The sequence below is a fragment of the Leptodactylus fuscus genome, chromosome 10 (assembly GCF_031893055.1).
Source record: "Leptodactylus fuscus isolate aLepFus1 chromosome 10, aLepFus1.hap2, whole genome shotgun sequence".
In the NCBI taxonomy this organism is placed as follows: Eukaryota; Metazoa; Chordata; class Amphibia; order Anura; family Leptodactylidae; genus Leptodactylus; species Leptodactylus fuscus.
The window spans coordinates 29,534,311-29,561,778 of NC_134274.1; the positions used below are offsets into that span (position 1 = coordinate 29,534,311).

At 41.0% G+C, this 27,468-nt stretch overlaps 1 protein-coding gene across 1 annotated transcript in view; it reads left to right on the plus strand.

The window, feature by feature from the left end:
* Window positions 1-4,167: 4,167 nt before the first annotated feature.
* PCDH15 (protocadherin related 15) overlaps window positions 4,168-27,468 on the plus strand; it is a 1,015,846-nt gene continuing 992,545 nt past the window's right edge. Inside the window, exon 1 of the mRNA XM_075257479.1 lies at window positions 4,168-4,329. The gene's annotated coding sequence lies outside the window, so the exon portion shown is untranslated. The remainder of the gene's footprint in view (window positions 4,330-27,468) is intronic.

Below are 27,468 nucleotides of genomic sequence, written 5' to 3' on the forward strand. Positions count from 1 at the left end.
GATAGATAGCACACAGTTATTTTTAAAATGTCAGATTTCCTCTATTCAGTGCATTTTAAAGCAGAACTCTGAATAATGCTAGCAAAAATAGTTCTACTTATATTTTTCCCAATATGTTGAGGATAATGATGTTCCCTTAGAAAGCAATTCCAAGAGGCACCCACAAATTTCATTTCCGAGTGTAGAATTGCTCACCGATTATAATCACAATTTCCTATATATATATATATATATATATATATATATATATATATATATATATATATATATATATATATATATATATATATATATATACCATATGACTGTATATTTCTTTTATCTATAATTCCATGGTATCTGAAAGCAGAAACAATTTATTGATCAGAAGCTAAAGAACTGAAAAGTGAATACTTCCTGAGAATTAAGATGCATTTGAAAGCAGTGAACCACAAATGTTGAGTCAGATTTCCATGCTGTCTTTCTGTACTGTCAACCTGAGCTGCTCCCACAGGCCTGGTCACTTCTTATGTTATGGCTCCCACATGGCATGATCATTATTGCAGCCGGGAGCCTTATGGATGCTTCTAGGCTTGTATTTTCTTTGTGTTTATTAAGGCTTGCCTGTGGAAGGCCTTGACAAGCATGTGGCAGTATGCTCATAAACTGAGACTGTGTTAAAATAAATGAAAAATTGCCAAATTGCCTTTTTCATAATCTTGCTTTGCATATAAGAATTAAAAAAAAAAAAAAAAAAGATCAAAGCAACAGACATTCCCCAAAATGCTATCTCTAAAAAGTACATCTGACCCTATGCATCTACATAGATGGAAACATAAAATCAATTGAAAGTGTCAGAATATAGAAACTCCAAGAATTTTTAATTTTTTTTTCAAAGTTTTTGCTTTGTGTGAAAAAAAAAAAACAACTTGATATCTCTGACATGTCATTATAGGGATCCTATCATTCAGATGACATTTTTTCTAAGTACCACTGTTGTAATAGCCTTAAGAAAGTCTATTCTTCTACTCTTCTCCGTGCCGCCATTCACCTACAATCCCGGTTTCTCTCAGTATGCAAATTAACTCTCTCACAGCACTGGGGGCGGGCCCCAGCACTCAGAAAGCACTGGGGGTGGCCCCAATGCTGCGAGAGAACTCTCTCCAGCGCCACCTCCATCTTCGTCAGGAACGGTCTCTTCATTCTCTTCTTCCAGCGGTGTCTTATTACTTCTAGGCCATGGGCCTCGGACAGAGCAGACTGCACATGCCCACAGGCCCCAAGAAAATGGCCGCTTACAATACTATGTAAGCGGTCATTTTCGCAGTCTGCTCTGCCCAAGGCCGGAGGCCTTAGAAGTTACAAGCCACCACCGGAAGAAGAGGCTGAAGATGACGCTGCTGAAGAAGAGGAGGCGGCGCTGGAGAGAGTTCTCTCGCAGCATTGGGGATGCCCCCAGTGCTGTCTGAGTGCTGGGGGCCGCCCCCAGTGCTGCAAGAGAGCTAATTTACATACCAACAAGAACTGGGATTGTAAGTGAACGGCGGCACGGAGAAGACAATGAAAGGTAGGAGATGAATAGCCATAACAAAGATCCTATCTATACTGCTAGTTTATGTGGATTTAAGACTTTTCCAATACATTGCTTTATCAAAACTGCTTTGTTTGGCCACTATCTTATTTTATTCACTTCATTGTTGACACTGCATTTCTATGGTGACTGGGCTTATCTGCTCATTTCCCAAGTGCTGTAGCTGCTGCCTGCTCTCAAGGGGGGAGGGGCTGAGTGCTGCTTATGTCTGACAAGTAATGAAGCTCCTCAGATAGGGGAGGGGGAAGGTGAGAGCCCAGGGATTACTGTGCTGTCTATCTTCAGCTCTTCCACCTATTAGCCAGTTTAATTGAATTTGGTTGATAAGGGCTGAGATAAGTAGTCGATTACCTCTGTATGTAATGCAAGCTGACTCAAATCCAGCTCTCCTACATCAGCCTCTACATCAGCTTCATACTGCGGTAATTTGTTTACAACCAATCCTTCATTACTAACTGAAAACATAGCAGATAGCAGAGCAAGTGAAACCCCGCCCACCAATGTGCCCAGAAAACCAGGAAGTGAACAGAGCACAGACCCTGAAGATTGGTGAACAAGTGATATGGGAATACCCCTTTAAGGCTATTCTGACATGGTAGTTAGAAAAAATGTCGTCTGAATGATAGGATCCCTTTAAGGCTACACAGTGAATGCCTTAAAAAGGAGTCCGCAGAGAAGGTCACACAAATGCAGTTTTTCTCCGATTTGACTTCATTAATAATTTTTTATAACTTCTACGTATATTGTAAGGAATATTAAAGGATGCCATTAGAAAGTACAATTTGTCCCGCAAGCATTAATCATATGATGTAACTGGAAACATTAAAAAAAAAATTAAAAAATATGGCTCTTGGAAAGCAGAGAGAGGCTGTAATGGGAAGAGGTTAAAAATAGACTGTTACATCCATTTAATGAAGAAAACATCCAATGAAGAAAACAAGACTGTGATCATGAGATATTTAGATGAAATCTTTAAAAATTCAGCAAAATATTTAATTACTTATATTTTCAAAAAATGTTTAACTTTTAATTATCTACAAATTTAAAAATGGTTATGCTGATGGGAATACCCCTTTAAGTAGGATCAACCACATGACTGGTAAGCATACCTAGGGCAGGGATTTAAATAAAAGTTATACTGAATCTAATAAGATTAAAGGGGTTTTCTGCGATAAAAACTAATCCCTGCATTAATCTAAACACCCTCCACCCACCTACTTTCTAAATAACAAAATTTATCAAAAATGTATATTTATCCACATTTGCTGTTTATCCAGTGATGACCCATTTCCCCATTTTGGAAAAAGAATGTCACTACTACATCCCTCCTCCCATCCACTCCATCATACTTCCCTAACTTGTTCTTTCCAGACTTTTTCCTGCTGGACAGCTCCTCTCTGTTTTCTGACTGCCAGTGAGCGCTATAGACAACACTGCTCTGTAGCCAATAATCTCCCTTTAGGGTCTATTCACACAGAGAAAAATGATGAGGAATTTGGTGTGGAATTTTTCACGCTGAAAAAAAGCCTACCTTTGATTTCAATGTGTTCTGCTAGCTTTTTTTTCCACTAGCAGAAAAAAAGGCTAGCACCAAATTCCTCACCATTTTCCTCCGTGTGAATGGACTCTTACTGTGCAGCTCCCATGCTTGCGCAGTAGAGGAGTATCGGCTGCAGAGAACAGAGCAGTGCTGGAATAGCAGCGTGCACTGTCAGAATCAGAAAAGAAGTAGGAGCCATCCTGCAGGAGGAAGACTGGAAGGAAGAGAGGTAAGTATATAATGGGGTCGGGGGTTGAACTGAGTAGGTAGGGAAGGGCTAGTAGTGGGCTAGAGAGACAAGGGGGCATATGGGAGGGAGAGAGGAGGGAGTGGAGAGAGGAAGGGGGTGGAATAAAGTGAGAGGGATTAGTGTGGAAGTTACATAGCAGTAAGCTGAACCAAGTAAACAAATGCAGAAGATACCAGGAGCTCCCAGAAATCACGCATAACACTGCTAAATGTATGTGGGTTCATTTATTAACCCATTAATAGCACTAACAGACTTTTAAAAAAAATTGCCTGGAAAACACCTTTAAGCTAAATCTGATCAGCTGCTTCTGTTAGAACATGCTAGATATAAAATGCAACATGCAGAAAGGACTACATTCTCAACGTAAAAGGTTGCCTTTAATTCTCTAGACACCAGTGTTGTACACTACATGACATTATAGTAATATGATAGATCTATATAGATCTGGTTATTCATGCAGTGTGATCAATATACAATGGATTCTATACTTTAGCCATCAATAATAAAGTAGAAAGAAAAGAAAGGACTGTCTGCATTGTGTGTAGTGAGCTCAAAGGTTTGCACGCAGCAAAACAATAATGAAAAGTATTTTCATACAAATCCACAAGAAATCAATAAGAATGTTCCTGTAAATGACTATAATACATTTTCAAGTCATATACATACGTACTGTAGTTAACTACTCTTCCAATTTATAATTTAGAAAGTACATGGACGCAGAATCTGAACATCTGCCAGCGTGTAGGCTTTAGGACGGAGTCTGGCATCTACATCTATAATCTTCTTTGGGATTTGGTTGTGGAGAGAACGAGAAAGGCAATTTGTTGTCCAAGCTTCCCTGCATTGTACAGAGCTGATGGGTAGCCAAAAATTCACCCCTGATTACTCAAGATGAAGTATACACAGAGATCTTCCCAAAAGTGACACTTCAAGACGAATGCCGATGGGTCTTTGGGGAAATTTATTCAGGTTAGATAAATAAAATTATGAGACTTCCAAGGAATGCTGATATATTTTTTAGCAACTTACGAACTCTTTGATCCAAACCGTGCCATATGCGGAAACACAATAATTGATAGCACACTGGCATTTGCAATGGAACTACCTGTTTTGAAACGTGATCTAAGCAAATGAGCTATTGTATTTTCTTTATAATACAGATTTTCTACGCTGTTATTTTATGTATGTCGTATAAAGTGGCTTTCTACTAGACTTGCCAAATGAAAGAATTAGAGGATTATGCTGATCTTGTTGTATAATTAGTATAGGAAATGATTTCTTCCTAGCCATCGACCATAATTATTGCAGAAGCTTTTGCCTTTGATATTTATACCACATGCAAAAATGTGTTAAATCTATATACATCACAACTAATAACTACATTGCATAGGAGTATAAAGCAAGTAATAAATACACAGTACTAACTGATCTGGAATGGAAATTGAGACGCTGCTACAATCCCTTTCCATTGTGAGTTAATTTAATGAGAAGGGAGACAAAGGCACATGTGCTTCTTACTTGTTATGTTGCCGGATTCTTTCCACTTTTGAACTGTCTTTGCCCGAGAAGTTCATTATTGTTTTATGTGAAGTCACAATGATTTCATCCGATAAAAGAATCCAAGAATGTTGATGTAATGAAATAATTGTTTAGGCATATTTTGTCCTTGATCTACCAAAAGTAGATACGTCCTTGTCAAATTCACTTTTGGGTCTGCTGGATATATTAAAAATGTATTTGATTGCTGGAGTGCTCTCCTTTACAGCATTATAATGTGTATAGTAGCCTGACACCTGACATGGTATTGTACTAGAAATACATACCATAACAACAGTTTTAGATTAATCTTGACACTTAAAGGGGTTGTCCAGTTGTAGAGCAATATTGAGACAAAAGTTATTGCTTTTATAAGGAAAGTTATACAATTTTCCAATATACTTTATGTATCAATTCATCATAAGCTTCAAGATCTTTGCTGCTGTCATTCATTCTGCTTACTTACAGTAGATGCAAATCAGTCCAGGGTCATGTGATATACGATCTATGATCATGTGATGGACACTCAGGTGCACAGCTTGTCACAGTCACAGCATAGTAATCAGACACCTGCCTAGTAATCAGCCGTGCACCTGTGTGTCCATCACATGACCATGGACTGCTTTGTATCTACTGTAAGGGCTAGTTCACACGTGAACAAAGGGGTGGATTTTGACAGCAGATTTCGCTTCAAAATCCGCCCCTTTACAATGGTGGTCTATGTAGACCACCGGGCTTTTTTTCCGCTAGCGGCGGGCTGCCGCTAGCGGAGAAAAGAAAGGACATGCCCTTTCTTCAGGCGGAAGCTGCGCGGGCTCAGCCAAGCGGCTTCCGCCCCCGGCAGCTCCCTCCTATGTCGGTTCATTCATTTGAGCCGACAGCGGAGGGGAAAGCCGCGACCGCTATGGTCCGGGCAGGCGGGTTTTGACAAGAGAGAGACGCGGCTCACCGCGTCTCTCTCCGTGTCAAAACCCGCGCGGGCAGTTCACGTGTGAACTGACCCTAAGTGAGCAGAATGAATGACAGAAAGCAGAAATCTAGCATATCGCAAACCATTGATACAGAAAGTATATTGGAAATTGTATAATCTTTCACTATACAAATAGTAACATTTGGCTCTTAATATTGGTCGTTAACGGGACAACCCCTTTAAAATTTCCCCAATGGTGTGAGATGCATCTGGATTTTTAAGTGTCTCTAGCATCTTAATAATTCTGGCACACCCTTGTGCAACAGAATTGATAACTAAGTCAGTCAAGAACTGGAGTAGATCTGGTTCTGGCCACTTTTATGAAAAGCAGCAGGCAAAGTGCAGAAAGAGCAAAAAGGACTATGTGGCAAAGGTGTGCCAGAGCTGCACCATTCAAGTAAATCCCTACATATGTTGTGAGAACGTGACAGGCAGAGTGCTGGACTTCACATATATCAGCCCCAGTTTTCTGACATATGTGTAGTCTCGGGCCGATCTGGAGTAGGCCTCGACCTTGGTGTAGATCCTTGGCTCATTAATGGGAAAGAAAAGGCTGCAGATCCTGCACTGTGTGCAGTTCCATGAGGTGAAAGGAGGTTTATGGTTCTGTCTGGTAACCCTGAGTCTGGAGAGATAATATTGCTCCTGTTTTGTTTGTGTGGCTGGGTATAAGCCACATGTATAGTTATCAGTTTTGTTTAGTTAGTTGCTCAGACGAGCAGGTTTCTATTTTGTTTTTGCCTGAAGTTAAGGTTGTATTTTGTTTTGCTCAATTTGTGCCTGTAGTCAAGTCTTATTTATTTTCCTGTGTTTTCTAAATAAACCAGTTTTCTGCATATTTTATGTCCCTTTCTTGACCGTTTGGGTCTGCACCACTGCTTCTACCGAGCCATCTTCCCCACAATAGATATGTGTGTGTGTGTGTGTGTGTGTGTGTGTGTGTGTGTGTGTGTGTGTGTGTGTGTGTGTGTGTGTGTATATATATATATATATATATATATATATATATATATATATATATATACATATATATACACACACACACACACACACACACACACACACACGTATAGTGTTTTTCCCCCAAAGGTATAAATTAAAAGCAATTATATAAATCAATTTCCAGTTTCACAAAATAAATAAATAAAAAGATTTTGATTAACTTTTGTAACCAAGTAACATATTAACTATTAACTATAGGAGATGGTTTACATCAAAGCTTGTAAATTACACAAAGATTTTTTTCCCCTTTAGGAAAAACATATGGGAGGCATTTCAACATAAAAATGACATACAAGTGCTTTCTAATACATATTTTGCATACATGAACTGCAATCCATGTGGTGTATAGCACTACTGAGTTAATTGGATCAATATAGGTTAATGGAAATCGATCTATTCATCTGGCTTGGTTTTTTATATTTTTTTTCTAACACTTATAATATTCACAAAAAAAAAAAAAAGTCAAGTGACAATATTCTCAATTATCTTAACAACCAATTACTACTGTTCCCTAGGTTTCAGACTGTAGAGGCTCAATGGGATTTAATTTAATCCCTGACTGTGAACAGATGGAGAGATTGCAGGCCTTTGTAAAAACTTCTCTATGCTCTAGTAAACACCACACGTGTACAGCGATCAGTGTGTCATTTCTTTTGGTACTTTTATTAATTAAGATATTTTATAATAACTTATTAACCAAGCTCAATTTAAGGACTTTGCCTGGTTGAGTATAATTTATTTGAAGCTACGATTATTGGATTTCAGTGATGTTACTTTATGTAGCTACAAGAAGCTGTGATGAAACTGCTCTTACAATATATTTAATAACTACAATATCAAATTTGAGATGTTGTATGGAAGGTTTAGCAAAAATTTAAAAGAATTTGCCGAGTCGCAGTTTTGTTTGTGTTTAAAAAAAAAAAACAAAAAAAACACACAATGGTCTAGGAAATGTAGAATGCTGATGACAGATAAAGATCAAGTGGTTTAACTAATCTGCCTCTATCCTTATTGATAGATGTAACATATGTTTCTCTAAAGCATGTTAATATTGCTTTACCGTAACTGCGCACGAGCACCTACTTAGTTGTGCATGGTGCTCAACAGATCCCTGTATTTTTCTCTGGCATGAAAAATATGTCAGCATTACAGAGCTAATAGAAATAATGTGATATTTACATAGACTGATCAATATAGGAAAGAGAAAAGAGATACTATAAATATCTACAACACAGAGTCCATTAAGAGTAAGGCGATAAGTTCAATAAACACGGTAATGGGTGCCATTACTTGTTGTCACCCGGCATCTGTTAGCTAGATGGGAGGTCAAAATAATGTAGAAAAGGCTGAATACAGATCTAACAGACTTGTAACAAAAGGACTACCTAAGCATTGGATTCTTCTATTTGTAATATAAGCATACTGGCCAAATCTCAGGATAATTTCCAAAAAGAGGGGTGCCCCCCATACTCTCAGAAGAGTTAGCAAATCTGGTAGCATGCTCTGGCATCTGACAGACCTGGAATCTCTTTATATGGAACTCATGCAATGTATGTGCAAATTAGAAATGGGGGAATGGCCGGTACATTATGTGCCAACATTATGAAAAAGAGATGTGATGCCCATAGGAGGTGTAGCTTTGAACATAAGGGGCATGGATTTTAAAAACAGGCATGGAGTCAAATTTTTTTGAGCCATTGTAGCTGAAATCACTTGCCTAATATTGACAAGTATGAATAGAAGATGAAATTGTGACATACTTTAAAAACCAACCCAAATTCATGTCTGTTATGCTGGCTACACTGTGCAGATTAACCAAAAGAAAACCCTATGGCTGTATATATGACACTTCAGCAAAATTTGAGAAAAAAAGTTTTAAGAATGTGACTTCTTGATCTCTTGCAACCAATATTTTCATACAACATATCAACAACCTGAGCCATTTAGTAGATACACTAGAAACAAAAACCTAACATAGAAGTGGCATCTTTTGGCACATTGTCCATATTGGCATCAATGACCAGCGCCGCACCTCCCATGAGGCGACCTGAAGCGAGCGCTTCAGGCGGCGCTATGCCAGGGCCTCAGGGAGGGCGGCATTTTTGGTTACCTAAGCCAGTCCAGGACAAGCTGTCCAGGACTGGCTTAGCACCGAGCGGTGGTTTGGGGAGGCCACTGGAGCAGCGCTGCTCCAGCAGCCTCCTCTCACGCTCAGGCAGAGAGCAAGTCGTCTCTGTGCCTGCTCTCTGCCGGCGAACGGCGCTAAGCCCCACCCCTGCACTTCGCCACGCCCCATCTGCCATGCCCCCTCCACCACGCCCCCACCTCCTGGCCGGGGGGGGCGACTTCCTGTAGTTCGCCTCGGGCGGCGAAAGGGGCAGGTTCGCCCCTGTCAATGACGTACTACTTTATTTTCTCCTGTGACCTCACTTGCCACTTTCTAAGAAGAGGGGGTGAAGTGGGCCAAAACAGGGATGCATCTGCCCATCAGATTTGCTATGGAATCAGGCCAGTGTTGCCATGTGTCCCTAGCAATATTGTTTGCATTATAGCAGGGGTGCTCACACTTTGTCAGCATGTGAGCTACTTTATTATATGACCAAGTCGAAAGATCTACCCACTTCTTGCGGGTGGGGCCGGGGCGTTCCTGTGGGCGGGGCCGGTGCATGTCTGTGGGCAGGGGCTGGCTGAGCGTGAGAGCAGGAGACAACGGCGTTCTGTGGCCGCCCAGGGATCCCCGCTGTCTGCTTGTTCACAGCACAGGCTGACAGTTATCTCTGGACACTGGCCGGCTGGGGCTGTGGCAGCCCCGCCTGCCAGTGTCCGTAGATGACTCTCAGCCTGCGCTGTTAACAAGCAGCACCCCGGTCCCCTCCATAAGTGCCTGCAAGTTTCTGGAGTGCTTGTTCACAGCGCAGGCTGAGAGTCGACAAGCAGAGAGTGAACATACAGACACCGGGGATCCCTGGCTGCATCCCGCAATTGACCCATACGCCCATTGCGATCGACCGGTAGATCGCGATCAACGTATTGGGCACCCCTGTATTATAGCATCTATGAAAAATAGCTCTGTGACAATATGTTGCTCTGTAAGTTACTGCTAGAGAATATGCAGTGGGAACCTTGACAACCTTCATTTGCTAACTAAATTAGAGAGTAGATACTGTGCATTTTGGAGAGTCAAAACGTAGGTCATATGGTAGACCAGAACAGAGCTGGTAAATGAGAAATGAAGTCACCTGTAAGAATATTAATGACAGATCTGTTTACCTGATGCACATTACCATAGGAGACTTTATGGTTTTCTGGGAGTGTGTCTTTAACCTCCTCCGAACATTTGGCATGCATTTACATTTATGTCAGGCAGAGTAAATTGAGAGGGCTTAGGAGCTGGCTAGTGTCACAAATGCTGCCAGCAACAAATCCACAAGAAAACGGTTCTAATTTTCAAAACGTAGTTTGGAATCTACAATGATGCCATTGATGAGTACTGAAAAAAATAAATACAAATCTCCTCTGCCATTTGAATAGAAAAGTAAAGTAAGTTGGTCAATAGGGTCACATTTTCAAGTTGGCATGTCAATGATTTGGAGGAAGTGGCACGGCCCTGCAGGTTTAGTATCATTTACATTAGAAACTGGAATACATTATAGCTCAAATGTACTCTGGCTCCAACATGGGATAGGTTTGAGTTTCTGGTGCATGGAGGCCCAAGTAAGGCACACAATTGGTGAAACCTCTCCAAAATAACATCTCTTCAAAGATACAACCCACAAAAGTTTTTTTTTTTTTTTTTTTTTTTATAAGGATATCCATCCACAAAATTTGGGGTAGTAGTCTCAAATCAAGTTTCATATTCAGAATTTCCATAGTGACTTTACAAAAGTAATTGAAATATAAGTAATAACCCATATGTATTTGCTGCTATTATTGAACACAGTCTCAAAATCTGTAAAAGTTAGCTTAAAAGTGCAACCCCCCCCCCATCACACACACATAATACATCAAGATCAATACATAGTGTATAACACAGCGTATGAAAATCTTGATAACAGTTTTATTCACCGAATTCATTTAACATTTTCATTTTTCTCTGTGCAATTTAAATAAACTCTATGCAATGTTTTGAGAAAATTGTGTATCTGATATTTTGTTACAAGCCTCTGTTTTTATATTTTGACCATGGCATTTTCCGAGGGCTGACACTGCCTCAGGGAGGATCGGAGAGACACTTATTATACTAATGATACATGATGGTTTTCAGGCACCAGGTTCACACCATGTTCTCCAAGGGCTAAATATTACCAAATTAGCAGCAGGTACATCCTTGCAGGATCATATTGGACATTACTGCTAGTATTTCTGACAGTGATCCTTGGGGCATTCCCAGATGAGACAGCAGTGAGTGGATATTTGTGAGCCTTTTCGGCTAGGTCTTTCTATTCATCAGACACTAACAAGATGTCAAGGAGTTCAGTGTGTGAAGTGACTTTCACACATAGACTTTAAGTTCAAGTGTTGATGACTCATTATATTGACTCCAAGGTAAGAAGAAGCAGGGTTTTGATCTTTCCTATAAATGCTGTGATATCTGCAAGACTGGGAGTAAATGTAGAAACAAAGCAAACATTACCCACTAGACAGATAGGTGAAAGCTTTAGGCAATAGCTGATATGTATATAGCTAGGTTTCCATCAAATTCAAAAATAAAAAAGCAACAATAGTTAAGCTGGTTATTAGGGAAGCATTCAGAAAAGTAAGTTCCATGGAACTTCTATGTTTTCTATAATATACAGCCTTGGATGTCAAGGAAAACAAATTTACAAATTGCAAAAACTGTACAAGACAACACACTTGTAAAAGAAGAACATTCAACTCACCAAGCTTGCAAACTTCTCCCCATGGAGGTACACCCCATTTTGTGGTCACTGATGCAAGGTTTAGATCATAAAGGGTGAGAACCAGGGGGCGTAACTTGAAGGGGTGTAGAGGGTGAAGTCGCACCAGGGCCAACGAGCCTTAGCGGGTCCATACGCACTGGCATCAGTATTGAGATTCCATCTGGCCCATGAGCCAAGGAGACCCACAGATAACCCCAACTACATTAAGGTGGATTAAACTCCTTAGCACCCTCAAACATCACTATCAAGTGATTATATAGTATATGGGGTCCATGTGCTTTCACTGCTCAACGCTTACCAAAGCATTTGGTATTCCATTTGGGGGGTCCTCATGCAGACTCTCTGAACTGATTACCGAACACAGATGTGAACCAGGCGTAACATTAGTAATATATGCAAAAACATTAAAATACATATTTAAAAAAAAAAAAAGCTTGAAAAACAAACAAACATTCTATGGAAAAGCAACATCATAACTATTAAAATTTAATCTCTTACTCAAACTTTCTAGCTGTCCAATATTTAGAAGATAAAATCCAAAAAGCCCCTTGGCTTACAACTAATTTTTTTATGGTCTCCTACCCTGCTGAATAGGTTAACCAATAAAAGTTTATGTGCAAACTTGTCTCTATCATTGTAAATACACTTTCTAGGTACATTGAATGAAAATGGGGGAATACTATGGATTATAGCAACAAGCTATGGTTCACCCCTATTTGTACCATGTGATTTTTATTAATCTTTTATGCAAAAATATGAATTTTTATATGAAACATGCTATTCATTGTTTGTATGATTAATTTTAATTTTACTTTTTATGTGTGTTATGTTTGTATTCTTAATTAGATCTGATGAAGGGGTGGTACGTGTGAGGTACCAGAGAACCCCGAAACGCGTCATCATAAATAAATTCCTTTTTATTCTGATTCATCAGCATACCAGAACTCATCTTTACTGAAGGGAGAGCGCTTTTGGTATTTTTTGGGGGGTATATCCCTCAATCATTGTCCTGCAATAAAAGTCTATGAATTTTAAAAAGAAAAGATCTCCCTGATGGCTTTGCAGAAAACACTTGGAATCCTCAGGTGGACGACCGGCATTTCTATTTACATCTGAGATGTTTTATATGCACATTGCACTCCAAACATGTTCCTAGATAAACATATATGAGTTGGTAACATTTATTCCAGATCTGACCTTCAGATCATGCTTTTTGTTTAGCCAGAAGAGGTCAGTAGCTTCAATATGATTGCATACTCTACGTATCCCGGAACAGTTCCGTAGCTGCCTACAGGTCGTGTAGGGTATTGCAGCTCAGTACCATTTACTTCAATGGAGCTAAATTACAATAACACACAAATTATAGATAGGTGTGGAGCATTTTGTGAAACAAAGCAGCATGTTTTTCTGTGCCTGGACAACCCCTTTAACTTTTACAGCACCATAGATGAGCTCAGGCAAAATCAAACTGGAGTGATCTGAGGGTTTCTCCATCAGTATAGTTCTTCTGCATGGACCATGTATTATAAGATCTCATGTATATTATAAGGTCTCCTGAATGAGAATTCCTAAGGTTTCCATGCCATAAGAAATAACCTGTAGTGCCAAAAATCATCACATATGAAATAGCCCTTAGTGCCAAGTCATCTGCAAATGGGTTTGTTGTAGTATTTGTGACTGTCAGCCTAGCGAATGAACTAAAGGGATAATGCAGACAAATATGAATGCATTTTGATTTTCTAGCCCTTCCTTATTTTATGATCATGGAAAACCAATAGACTGGTTAGGGAGCATTCACACTACCGCCACTGTCCGCCCCAGAAAGTGGAACGGCTTGCCGGCACTCAGCTTTAAAACCAATTCATTGGAATGGTTTTTAAAGGTAACTGTTGGTGTCCGTTTGCAGCCTCTCCGCCTGGAAACAGTTTTTTTTTTTTTTTTTGCACAAACACAGTCATACATGCAGGATTTTGTGTCCATGCAAAAAGGAATCAAGGAATCTCTAATATTCTGTCCTTGCGAGAGAAACAAAGACATTAAAATGAATAAAAATCAAACCCATTAAAATTTGGGCTTGGACACCCTCTATATGTCACACCATAAAGTTTGTTACAGTAAGTACTAAAGGAGACGCTTCTTTTCCCAATTCTTCCTTTTTTCTATTATAAAAGAAAAACTTGTAAATGTCCCAACTATAACTACATAAAATAAAAGGGAGTCCGTCGCCAACAGCCAATAGTGAAGCAGCCAAACCAGTGCATTGTAGGGACATTATCCTGATAACCATCTCAGTTTTAGATAGTTCAGGTGATTCAGCATTACCATGAAAAAGATATTAAATGATAATATGCAAATGAGGCTCAAGTTTTCCGGTGATTGATACTCTATGTCATGGTTTTTGGTTACATGGCACACTACTTCCCAGCAGTCAGCTTCTCAAAGCTTTTCATTATAATGAATATAATGTAGTATAGTTTTTGACTATTTTTCTAATTTGAATTGAAAGAAGAGCAGTTCTAATATAATTAAAATTTTTATACGTTTATGTACACTTTGAACGTTAATTTAGCAAATGAACTTGTTTGTCATCTTCCATCTGATATCTTAAAAAAAAAAAAAAAAAAAAAAAAAAAGGATAACTGAAGATAAATATGAAGCATTTTTGCATTATAAATTAGGCTCTGTTCACACGGAATTTTTTTGCAGGCAGATTTTGACGCGGAATCCGCCTCAAAATCAGCCTGCAAAAATGGCTCCAATTCACTTCAATGGCAGCCACTGGCTTTTTTTTCCCCACTAGTGATTTTTTTTCAGCAAGCAGGAAAAAGAAATGACATGCCCTATCTTTCCGCGGCTGACTCAGCCAAGGTATTCATGTAGCGAGGCTAACTCCTGATTAGGTCCATTCATTCAGGCCCAATCAGGAGCGGGATGCCGATGCATCGGCACTGCACTGCACTGCATCGGCATCTCGTCGGCTAGTCACACAGAGAAGTCACACAGAGAAGTCACACAGAGAAGTCACACAGAGAAGTCACACAGAGAAGTCACACAGAGAAGTCACACAGAGAAGTCACACATGCCGTGAACTTACCCTTAGGGTGCATTCACACTGAGTAAACGCTAGCTTATTCTGAACGTAAAACACGTTCAGAATAAGCGGCGTCTAAAGCAGCTCCATTCATTTCTATGGGAGCGGGGATACGAGCGCTCCCCATAGAAATGAATGGGCTGCTTCTTTCACTCCGTGCAGTCCCATTGAAGTGATTGGGGAGTGCCGGCGTGTACGCTCCGGCATGAGCAGAGCTTGCCGTATACGCCGGCACTCCCCATTCACTTCAATGGGACTGCACGGAGTGAAAGAAGCAGCCCATTCATTTCTATGGGGAGCGCTCGTATCCCCGCTCCCATAGAAATGAATGGAGCTGCTTTAGACGCCGCTTATTTTGAACGTGTTTTACGTTCAGAATAAGCTAGCGTTTACTCAGTGTGAATTCACCCTTAGACTGTTTTTACGCTACGTAGAAGATATAAAGAAAAAAGGGTTTCCCTGATCTTTTTATACTAAAAACAGCACCAATCTTTACCTTGGGCTGAGTGAGATATTAAAGCTTAAAATTAAAGAGGACCTTTCATGGTTTGGGGCACAGGCAGTTCTATATGCTGCTGGAAAGCCGACAGTGCGCTGAATTCAGCGCACTGTCAGCTTTCCCGATCTGTGCCCCGATTACGGTCCTGGTACCGTAAAGTCAGAAGGGTGTCCCTGACAGTCTGTCAAGAAGTCCTTCTCCACAGCAGTTCCTATCGCGCTGTACAGTGTGAGCGGGGAGGAACGCCCCCTCCCCTCCTGATAATACTCATCTATGGATGAGCACTGTGAGCAGAGGGAGGGGGTGTTCCTCCCCGCTCACACTGTACAGCGCAATAGGCGCTACTGTGAAGAAAGACATTCTTGACAGATGGTCAGGAATGCCTTTTTTTTTTTTTTTTTTTTTTGAATCAAAAGTTTATTTGATTTTCTCAACATTTGTAATAGAACAAAACAGGGAACAGCAGATAATAACATGTTAGAAGTATCTTCAAAACTAGCATATAATAACAAGAGGAAAAAGAAGTGTTTAAGCAATAGTAGCGTGGAAGGTCAAAGTAACGATGGAGGTCATGAGAGCGAAACGCCACTACTTATACACAACTACAATTCACGGTCTTCTGGAGTACGAAGCTGTGAATGCATACGAGACCAAATGAGGGTGAGGAGTATCCAGAGAAAGAAAAAGAGTAAGAGGGGGAGAAGCCAAAGAGATCGTTAAAGAGGCAAAAAGAAAGAAAAAGAAAAAAAAAAGAAGGGGGGAGAGCTAAAGCCGGAGAGAAAGGGTTCCTTAGGAGATAAAGAAGGTAAAGAAGAGGAAGGAGGACATATCAGGGAAGAAACTCAAGAGGCATGCAAAGCCATTACAGGTATACTTCACAATCCGAATATCAGCAGTCTCAATGCTTATATAAGATCCAGGGAGTCCATGTCTTAACATAGCGATCATGAGATCGAGTAGACCAACACATCAGCTCATCAAATCATGCCAACTGGTTAACCTTATCGATCCGCATCTAGAGCGGGGGGGGGGGGGGGGAGCCACCTGATTCATCCATAATAAAGGAATAAGCGACTTCGAGGCTGCAAGCAAGTGTGTGACCAGTCTGTCTTTGCCGGGCTTATAGTCCCCAGACAGCAGAAACAGAAAAATTGTTTCGGGTGTAAGTCGAAAGTACGGGTAGCTGACGGCACATATCACCTCCTGTATCTCAGGAATGCCTTTCTGACTGTAAAGAACTATGGTACCTGGACCGAAAGCTCTTCACCGGGGCACAGATCGGGAAAGCCAACAGTGCGCTGAATTCAGCGCACTGTCGGTTTTCCAGTAGTATATAGAACTGCCTGAGCCCCAAACCATGAAAGGTCCTCTTTAATGGAGCTGAGGTACAACCCATGTATTGGGGAGGGGGGGGCAAGGGGGCAGATACTGGCAACTTATTATATTAGTGCTGTTTTTTATATTCAAGTTAAACATTACAGATACCTGTTCGATGCTTTTTCCCCATACTAGTGCTGCCTATAATCCCCTAGAAGCTTTAAAACTGAATGGTAGCTCTGATAGGAATTTGAAGACTCAGTTTTGCTATTTACACACTACTAAAGGTAAATGTACGTCATGATATTTTTAAGAATCCATCTCAAATGGCATTATTTCAGCCTAAAACTAAAATGCTCTTTTTCCCCAAAAAATGACTGAGCTGATGATTACCTTAGCTACATCAAGGATTCCATTACATTTTCGCATGTGCATGCCCTTTGAGGAATGAACCTTGAGTTGTCTGTTGTAAGGTTTTAGAAAGGCTAATAAAATTGATACAGTGTTCGAGCCAAGTGGTTCTTATATGTCATCAAATCTTGTGTTCCAGTTTTCTACTTTAAAATAGGTTTAAGAGAGAAAACATATGCTTTTCATTATATGATGGTCATAAATGCCACTACAACCGCAGTGAGTACAATTTAACACTTCACTTTTAAAGTAAAAAATTACATATAAGAACTATCCAACGAAATAACATCTCTCCTAATCACTACTATATGACGACCTTATAGTACTGCCCTTAAAGGCAATGAGTCACATGAAAGTGACCTATTTTGATAAACCAAGTGTTATGATAAAAAAAATATTTTTTTAAACTTTAAAAAAAAAGTTTTCCATGTCACCATCTATATTTGATAAGGCAGGGTTCACACTACCATTGGTGTCTGCTCAGAAGGTGTCCATTTAAAAAAAAAAAAAAACGGACACCTATCATAATGCACACAGACAGTAACTGATGGCTATCATATCTATATGTCCATTGTCCATAGACCTCAATGTTAAAAAAAATAACGGACACTTGCTGTCCGTTTTTTTCATACGGACAGAAACGTCCGCTTCAAAAAAAAATGAACATGGTTGTAAATGGACACTAAAGGACACAAGATAAAATACCATTGAAATGAATGGAAATTGCAAACGGACCAGGGAGTGTCCATTGCTAAAATCTTGTACGGACAATAGCCACGGACACTGCTGAGCGGACATCAACAGTAGTGTGAACGCCCCCATAACAAAGAATCACAAAGCATCTAAATCTTGAAATTTACACTAAGTCTAATAATAGACAGATACATGCCAATTCTGTAAGGGTATTTCTATGCAGTAACCATCACAGATACAGGACAGAGAAGAAGCAAGAGATTAGGGGCGTTCATACTACCGCCGCTGTCTGCCCAGGGGTTTACGTCCAAAACTCCGGGGAAACTGGACAGGAGATGGCTTGCCGGTGTACAGCTTTACAACTCATTCATTTTTTTTACATGGACACAAATGCAAATGAATTTTTATAGCTAACGACCGGCGTCTGTATGCAGCCTCACCACCTGGAAATAGTTTTTTTCTGCACAGACACAAAGTCGGACATGCAGGACTTGTTTCAAAGCAAAAAAAATATGAATGGGTTTTAACGGGGCTCTATCATTTGGAAAAGTCATTTTTAACTAAACATATACTTGCATAGCCTTTAGAAAGGCTATTCCACACATACCTTTTTATGTTAATTCCTTCAGTAGTTTTTGAATGAGCCCATTTTTATTCATATGCTTATTAGCCTAAATCCGCAGTATACTCACTGGGAAAGGGGATTTATGTAGACCAGAGTTTTGTATCCTGATCCGGATAATTCCTACGTTACCAGAGGATTCATTTGACTTATGACTAACCACAGAGACAGGATAGGCAAGAACCACCTAGATGACTAGTTCAGACCAAACTAGATGGCAGGAAAAAAAAAAAAAAAAAAAAAGTCTGCTCCTCTCAGTCCGATGATGTGCCCACTCTCAAACTCTGTCATTGGACCAAAGTGTCTTAGACTGTGTCATAGAGACATGCTTAGCAGTCAACAATCTCTCAAAAAGGTATACTAGCCAAAAGTAGTCTTTAAGGGCCTTTTGAGCCTTTTTATAGGGCGCTGGAGAGAAAAGCACTTTTATGCCCTCGTGGCAAGACCCATTGTCTAATCAGACCGCAACTGTAATCATTTACATATCCACTATAGGCTAAGACCCCACGTAGCAAAATGTAAAGAAAAAAAAGAACACGTGTGAATGGGATTAGTCAGAATCCCATCCACTTTGCAGGTACTGTCAAATGCAACATTTTTCTGCTGCTGCATTTCCTACGCAGCCAAAACGCTGCTTTTTTGCAATGAGGGGACCCAGCTTTTGACATAACTTAAAGAGAACCTTTAATTTCCTCGGCAACATATGGTTTTATATACCGCTAGAAAACCGACAGCGCACCAAATTCAGCACAATCGACTTTCCCGTTATGTGCCCCGGGGGAAGAGACATCGGTGCAATTACCGGTAGCTCTTCACCATCAGAAGAGCATTCCTGACAGTCTAACTGGGAACGCCCCTCCTAACAGTACTGTCCATAGCGCTATATTGCTAGAGGGGGCATTCCTTAACGCCCAGCCATGACACTGAGCGGTGAGGAATGTCCCCCCAATACTAGTGTATGGACGAGTACGGTCAGAAGGAGAGGGAAGGGGCAGTAAGAAATGCCCCCTTTGACAGTATAGCGCTCTTTAATGCTGGTTTATGGAGCATTTTTAACCAATTGCAGAAGTTTGGGTTAGCTCTGCTACATTTGTGTGTATATATATTTATATTTCACACAAATGCATGCATACGATTTGGCTAAAGTCATTTATAAAAATTATTCTTAGCTGTTAAATAGCTGCCACCTTCCCATGACCTTGATACGTTCATGTTGTGCATCTTTTTGCACTGTTCCCCGCATCCATTGATTTTTCACTTTAGTTTCTCTGTAACTGTTACTAGGCCATATGTTTTAATCATCAAGCAAAGCATACACATTTCCACAGAATGATATAAAAATCGAGCAGAGGAATGATTTAAGAAAGTAGATAAAGCATTGTGGATAAGGGAAATAGAAGCGAAATTCAGTCTACTTTCTCTGTTCAAGAAGCGGCTTTGGCAAAACACATTTCTTTTGCTTCTTCACTTAATCCTATATTATATTAACATTGTCTATAGAAACATTGACTTCATCTCCATTTATCTGCAAAAGTATAACGAACAGACAATATGTACAATCCTTTATCATGGTTGCCCTAAAGGCTTACACATACAGTAGTAGAGCGGTATACATAGAGACCATAAAACATCTTAGTACAGAAATGGTTCTAGGGGGTTCTATGTACCTCTGTGTCAGCTGAATTCAGACTACAGTACACCATACATTTTTATCAGTGCCTTGTTATGGCACTAGACAGTGGTGTAACTAGAGTCTTGTGGGCCCCGGTGCAATCTTTTGTCGGGGTCCCCTACCTCATCCCTGCAGCGAATTCTTGATAGTTATGGTTACGGGTGCTGAGAAGTTGAATCCACCTTGGTGTGGTTAGGGTAATCTACGTGTCTCCTTGGCTTATGAGTCAGATGGAAGCTACAATCTGAATACTGATGCCAGTGCTTATGGGCTCCTGGACCCTGGTGAGACTGCACTCCCTAAAGTTTCATCCCTGGCACTACACGATATGACGGTTTTGCAGAGCAGGCTCATACAGGCTCACAAATGAATAGTTAACATCCCTTGTAGGCCCCTGTTCACCCTGATATGGCACAATACACTCATTGAGACATCTATTAAGCTACTTGCATCTCTTTTTTGGCGTAAATTGCCCCTTTTTGTGGTCTTTTTTGCCCTACACTTTATTTATGAAGCATGTTCCCCTTATTTTTCCAGATATTATGCTGCCCTCGCCACTTGCTTTTTGTAGGGGAAAGGGAGGGGGACCTAAATGGACATATTTTCTTATGATGTATTTATGACTTGCACCTTTTTATAAAGAGACAACAATAGGCACAAATGCACTCCAGTACATGGGCAGCATAAAAAGCACAGGGCAAGTTCAGGGCAAAGCACACATCTAAACCAACAAGTGCAGAGCATGTAACAAGGAGGTGTACCTACTTCATAAATAACCACAGTGAAGCCAGAATATACAAAGTAGATTATGTAAGAAACTACCTAGCTTATTTTTATATACACATTTGGTGGCTGACCTGACATCTAGGTGCAGAGTCAAGCCAACCAGTATCCTTCTTCCATGTGCCCCATCTTTTCATTCACTTTGCAGGAGCCCCAATCACAAATCATCTTGCAGAGTCTTTCTGCTGCCTGGCACCAGTTGCTTAGAGGACACATATCTGTGGCTCACAGAGATAAGAGGGCCCTAGCTTAAGGCTACTAACAAAACCCCAGGACAGAGATAATCAGAGGCAAGGGCTAGGCAGAAAGCTAGTACTGAGATATAAAGTTTATGCTGTTGACATACTAGGAATTTGCAAGCAGGTGTCAAGTCATATTTGTGTGTAGGTATATAGTGGTCTCCCAGAATTAATTTTACTGGTGGGCCCTAGACATCCTAGTCTGGCCTTGGTAAAGAGCCATAGTATGAGAACACTTAGGAAAACATTGCCAGTTCTGGATAGAAAAAAAAGTGCTGCATTTGATTTTAAAGTACTCAGCCTCCGAACTGATGGACAAAGTTACAGACTGTTATAGACAAACAATCAAGTTGACCCCAAGTTGTCTGCTGTCTTGTCTGCCCTAGTTCTCAGTAAATCCTTATCAAGAACTGTAGGCTCCTCCTGTGAGCTGCATTTCTATAATTTTGAGAAAAGAAAGCTAGAAATTAAAGAGACATCACATTTCTATAACACCCCTTTCAGATGTAATCCTTGGCAGGATTTGAACCCAGAATTCCAGTGCTGCAAGGCTGCAGTGCTTACCACTAAGCAACCATGCAGTCATTCCTTAACCTTACTGATTTTGTGCCATGTCTGCTAGCACTATTACTAAAGATTGGCTGCAGTATTCATGTGGCAGTCCAGATCCTCAATGATATAGAAAAAGTAAACAAAGACCAATAGGGTCACCAGATCATGAAAAGCCAGGGTGGCAAAAGACTTAAAAGCAAGAGTTTTTCAACTGTTATAACAATTTCTGCACCAAATTTCCTCCTCGACATTCCTGAGCAAACCTTTTAAGTATCATAAATTAGTGGAATGCACGCACGTCTTCAAACAGAGGTATCTTCCATTCTGCCTTTAAACATGGCTACTGTCACATGACTACTGTCTAGCCAACTATCACCCTCACTACTCCTGTATGCCTCAAAACCCCATAAACAACTCATCCACTTTGAAATATTCTCCTCTTTTCCAACTTACTCTTTGACAGACGGCAATAAGGTTATGGACTCAGTCACTCCACAGAAACCTCCCTAGTCAAAGTTACAAGCACTACTCTAGTTCTCCTCCTTTGACACAATAGACCACTCACCACCAACTTCCATCAACCCTCTTCTGGATCTCTTCATATCTGACCGACCGCTAATTCAGCATCTTCCACTCACACCCCACCTCCTGACCGTGCACTTTTTCTGTATATGTCCACCAAAGCTCTGTCCTGGGACTCCAGTATGCCCTCCATCTACACCCTCCACCAACTTACAGAATCCCACAACTTTCAATACAATTGCTTTGCCAATTGACACACAAATATATCTTTCTGAACCAGACATTACTGCTCAGTTGCCCAGGTTTCCAGAATGTTTAGCAAACATAGCCTCCTTCCTCTCCTCTCACTTTATCAAACTCAACATTGAGAAAACGGACTGTATCGTCTTTTCCCCCATCTCATATGGCCTATCTATCAAAATGAATAATACCACATTTACCCCAGTCCCACAGGCCTGTTGCCTTGGGATAACTTTTGACTTTAAATCACACATCCAAGCCCTCAAGCCCTCCCTTGCCTCCAACTCAAGAACATTCATCAAATTTTCACGTTCCTCACCCCTGAAACTATAAAAATGCTAGTCCATGCCCTCATAATCTCCTGCTTAGACTACTTTAACACGCCTCTCTGCAGCAAAAAAAAAAAAAAGCAGCGGAAACCCTTTTTTTCCTGCAACACTTTCCTCTGTAGACTTTCTGTACCTATTATACCTATAAGGAAAACTTAATACTTATTACACTTATAAGGAAAACAACAGCATTTCCATAGTTAGATTGACATGCAGTGATGTTCAAAAACACAGCTTTTCTGCTGCAGATTTTTTCTGCATTGTGTGGATGCAGTTAGTCTACTTTGCAGGTAATGTAAAACGCAACATTTTTGCAACAGAGGAGGATTTTTCACCACCTCTACTAAGTCCAACTCTTACTCTTTGCATCCCTTAATAGAAACTCCTCTACTCATTCTGGTGTCTCTAGCGCCTTCCATTTCTGAGCAAATATTGATGTTAATTGCAATCCAAAACACTATGTAGGATCTCTACTGAGAGGTGGGTGCAGTGCCGCACCTCCCATGAGGCGACCTGAAGCGAGCGCTTCAGGCGGCGCTATGCCAGGGCCTCAGGGAGGGCGGCATTTTTGGTTACCTAAGCCAGTCCAGGACAAGCTTTCCTGGACTGGCTTAGCACCGAGCGGTGGTTTGGGGAGGCCACTGGAACAGCGCTGCTCCAGCAGCCTCCCCTCACGCTCGTCTCACGCTCGTCTCCGTGCCTACTCTCTGCCGGCGAACGGTGCTAAGCCCCGCCCCCGTACATCGCCACGCCCCCTCCGCTCCGCCCCCTCCTCCCGGCGGGGGTGGGGGTGGGGGCTTTTTTTTTTTTTTTTCTTTAATGTAGATTGTGAGCCCCACATAGAGCTCACAATGTACATTTTTCCCTGTCAGTATGTCTTTTTTTGGAATATGGGATGGAAATCCATGCAAATACGGGGAAAACATACAAACTCCTTGCAGATGGTTTTTTTTGCCCATGGCGGGATTTGAACACCAGGACTGACTCCAGCGCTGCAAGGCTGCAGTACTAACCACTGAGCCACCGTGTGGCCCCTGGGGGGGGGGGGGGGGGGCGGCTTTCTGTAGTTCGCCTCGGGCGGCGAAAGGGGCAGGTTCGCCCCTGGGTGGGTGGTCCTGGATTGGAGTAGACAGCCCATCTGACATTACAGAGCCTAATTAGTTTTAGTTGGTGAAAGGTCCTCTTTGTGAAAGCATTTGCTGAAATACTGACAGACCCCTTATTTCACCCTTACCCCTCCTTTCACACCTGTGTTTGGTAATCCATTCAGGGAGTCTGCATGGGGATCGCCCCGAACGGAATAACAAATGCAATTGCAAGCGCTGTGCAGTAAAAGCACACAGATCCCTATAGACTATAATGGGGTCCGTAAGCTTGCTGCAAGATCTCCGCAGGGAACATGTGGAGAATAAAGTACTTCACAATCCTCTGCATGTTCAGGGTGGAGAACGTGCGGCAAACACACAGACCCCATTATAGTCTATGGGGTCTGTGTACTTTTACTGCACAGCGCTTGCAAATGCATTTGGTAGTCCGTTCGGGGGAGCCCCATGCGGATTCCCGAACGGATTACCAAACATAGATGTGAGTGAGGGGTTAGGCTGGTTGCAGACGACCGTGCTGGAACCGGCGTGCTGTGAATTAAAACCATGGGCTGCACACGGGGATGTCCCTGTGTGTTGTCTGTGCACACTCCATGCTTCCATGGATCCTGCATTAAATGAATAGGAGTCATGGAAGCACGGGCTGCAAAATCGTACCTGTTCTATGTGTCGGTCCGCACACAGGAACTTCAAATTCACGATCATGTGTATTGGCCAATAGAAAAGAATGGGTCAGTGTGCTATTCGTGAAATTCATGGATAGCACACTGACTTACACCACGGTCATCTGCCTTACAACTGAAAAGCATAGTAAAAATGTCCTAGCCAGTAACAAAAAATAAGATGCTTTCATTGGGAATAGAAAAGAAAAACAAACAAAAAAGTAACACAGCTGCAACAGAAATGCATCATGTGAACCCAGCCAAACAGAAAATCTAAGAAAGTAAGGAAAACTTTTAATTTGTCAGGTGGCATGTTTCCCTGTTGTCTTTACTTATCGTGGTTTATCTTAAGCACGGCGTAATTAACTGACTTTGTGCCTCCGGAGAAAGAAAAATATATCCCTTTCATTCCTATCTGTTCGCCTGGCAGCTACAATTTGTTTGTGGTTTCCTCCAATAGATTGAACCAGGTTCATCGTTTGTGCTACTGGATTGTAGAAAGAAATAATTTTCTTGTCAAAGAACCTTGTAAATGGATTTTAGCAAGCAGACGCTGCCTACAACTTAGAATATAATAGAGATGAAGGAGAACATGGATAGAGTACACAAGTGTGATTGAGCGCTGCACATTAGAACGTACCAGTGTTGATTAACGATACATCATTTTGCTTTTTAGGCTATAGCACCTGCTAGTAATTGCTGTGATGATTCTGCAGAGACATTCCAGGCATTTACTATGAGAGCAAAACTTACTAATTGCTCGAGCCTCGAGCCATACAGCATGCATGTAGTGCCGAGAGCTGCACATAGAGGGCAGTAGAATGCTTGCAAGTTTCAAGTCTGCTGTCTTCTAATAAAACACTTTTACAGCAAAGGGGAGAAAAAAAAATCTTGGCTGTATCAAGTTCTTTCGGAATCATATTACACAGCAAAATATTACCAACATTACAGTACAGGAAGAACATTACTGTGTGCGCTCTATTGAGTTATTAGGGAATTTACCATGCTAATGTGAAAGTACAGACGGAGACACCTGCCTGAGCCCTTGTAATTATCACAAACAGCTGAAGCGATATTTAGTGTTGTAATGAAGAATCATAAATTACATTTTACATTTCAGTTCTGAATTATGGGGGGGGGGGGGGAGAATCCTTGTTAGGCTGAGTTTACACTGTGCTTTTTTTTTTAGTGCAGAAACGCATGCAGGTTTTAATTGCAGCTATGAGTAGCACCCTTCTTCTATGGCAGTAAACATGAGGTTTTCAGTTTATCGGTTGTAAGTATATACGTGAAATGCCTCATTACATGTGGTTTAGAAAAAAGTTTAAACACACAACCTGGAGCCACATGCATGGGGGGGGGGGGGGGTAAAAATTGTAAAGTGATTTACTGGAGAACTACAATCAGTTATCAGTTGCAGTGATGAATAGAGATGAGCGAGTAGTGTTCGGATCAGCCAATCCGAACAACACGCTCATATAGAAATGAATGGACGTAGCCGGAACGCGGGGGGTTAAGCGGCCGGCCGCCGTCAAAGAGGAAGTACCAGGTGCATCCATTCATTTCTATGGAGCGTACTCGCTCATCTCTAGTAATGACTAACACGTGTTACTATGCAAGGTACACTTCATACAGGTTTGATGGAACTCTTGGTGCTTTTTTTTGCCTTCTCATTTTACAGGTGACCATGTAATCGCCTGCAAATTAAAAACCACATGCATTTTTCCAATGTAGTTTTTACATGGTTAAAACCTGATCAACCCAATGCATAATAAGGCTGGGGCCCCACATTGTGAAAATGCTGCATTTTACACTACCTGCAAAGTGGATAGGATTCTGGCTAATCCCATACATACATTGCAGAAAAACAAATCTGCAGCGGGAATGCTGTGATTTCAGAAACACTGGCATTTTCCATATAGGTATCCATCTCAGTTCTTTCCACAGCACTTTAGACAGAAAGTTTGCAGAGTTTTCCTCTGCTAACTTTCTGTTACAATTATACCTAAGGGGAAACTGCCAGCGTTATCGTAGGTATAATTGAGCTGCTGCGATTTCAAAGACCACACATTTTCGTGACATGGCCACAATTTTTTCCCACAAAGTGGGCATGGGAATCACTAGAATCCCATCCACTTTGCCCTGATTGTAAAACGCCGGTATTTTTCCCGCATCACTTAAGTCACTAGGGGCCCCAGCCAAAGACTTTTCTTCTGCGGACTTTCTGTGAAAACTGCTGAGGAAAAAACCACAATGCATTTCCACAGCGGATTTTTCTTTTTGCTATGGCTCACTACATGGGGCCTTAGTCTAACACGGAATTACTCTATTTCCACCATTTTATCATGTTAATTTGCACCAGTTTTTGTATTCCAGACAGAACTGTTGAGGTTTGTCTTCCAATTATAAAGAAGCAGCACAAGTTGTAGCAAAGCTGCAAAAATATGCTGCAAGATTGTGATCACATGGTGTATTTGGGATGCAGTAAAAATTGCATCAGAATATAAGATCACAAAAGGTTTATTTTGAGTCACTCTTTTTTGACAGGTTTACAACATGAATCCATCTTTTAGGGTGCATTCACACTGGGTATACGCTGACTGATTCTGAATGTTAAAACACGTTCAGAATCAGCGCGTACAAAGCAGATTCCATTCATTTCAATGGGAGCCGACATACGTGCGCTCCCCATTGAAATGAATGGGCTGCTTTTTTCCCTATTGGTTTCAATGTGATACGAGTGAAGCAGCTAAGCGTATACTTAGTGTGAATATTCCCTTAAAAAGGTGCAAAATAAGCATAAATGCCCTTCAGTACATGGTTATTGTAAAAAAAAGCCCAACATGTCAGACAGCACTGAAATGACAACTCCATGTGGTGAATTTTGTACAAGATTTCTAGCACAAGGACGCCTATTCAATACATTAGGCATACCTATTAGCAAGACAGAAGAAGGCGCAAGTG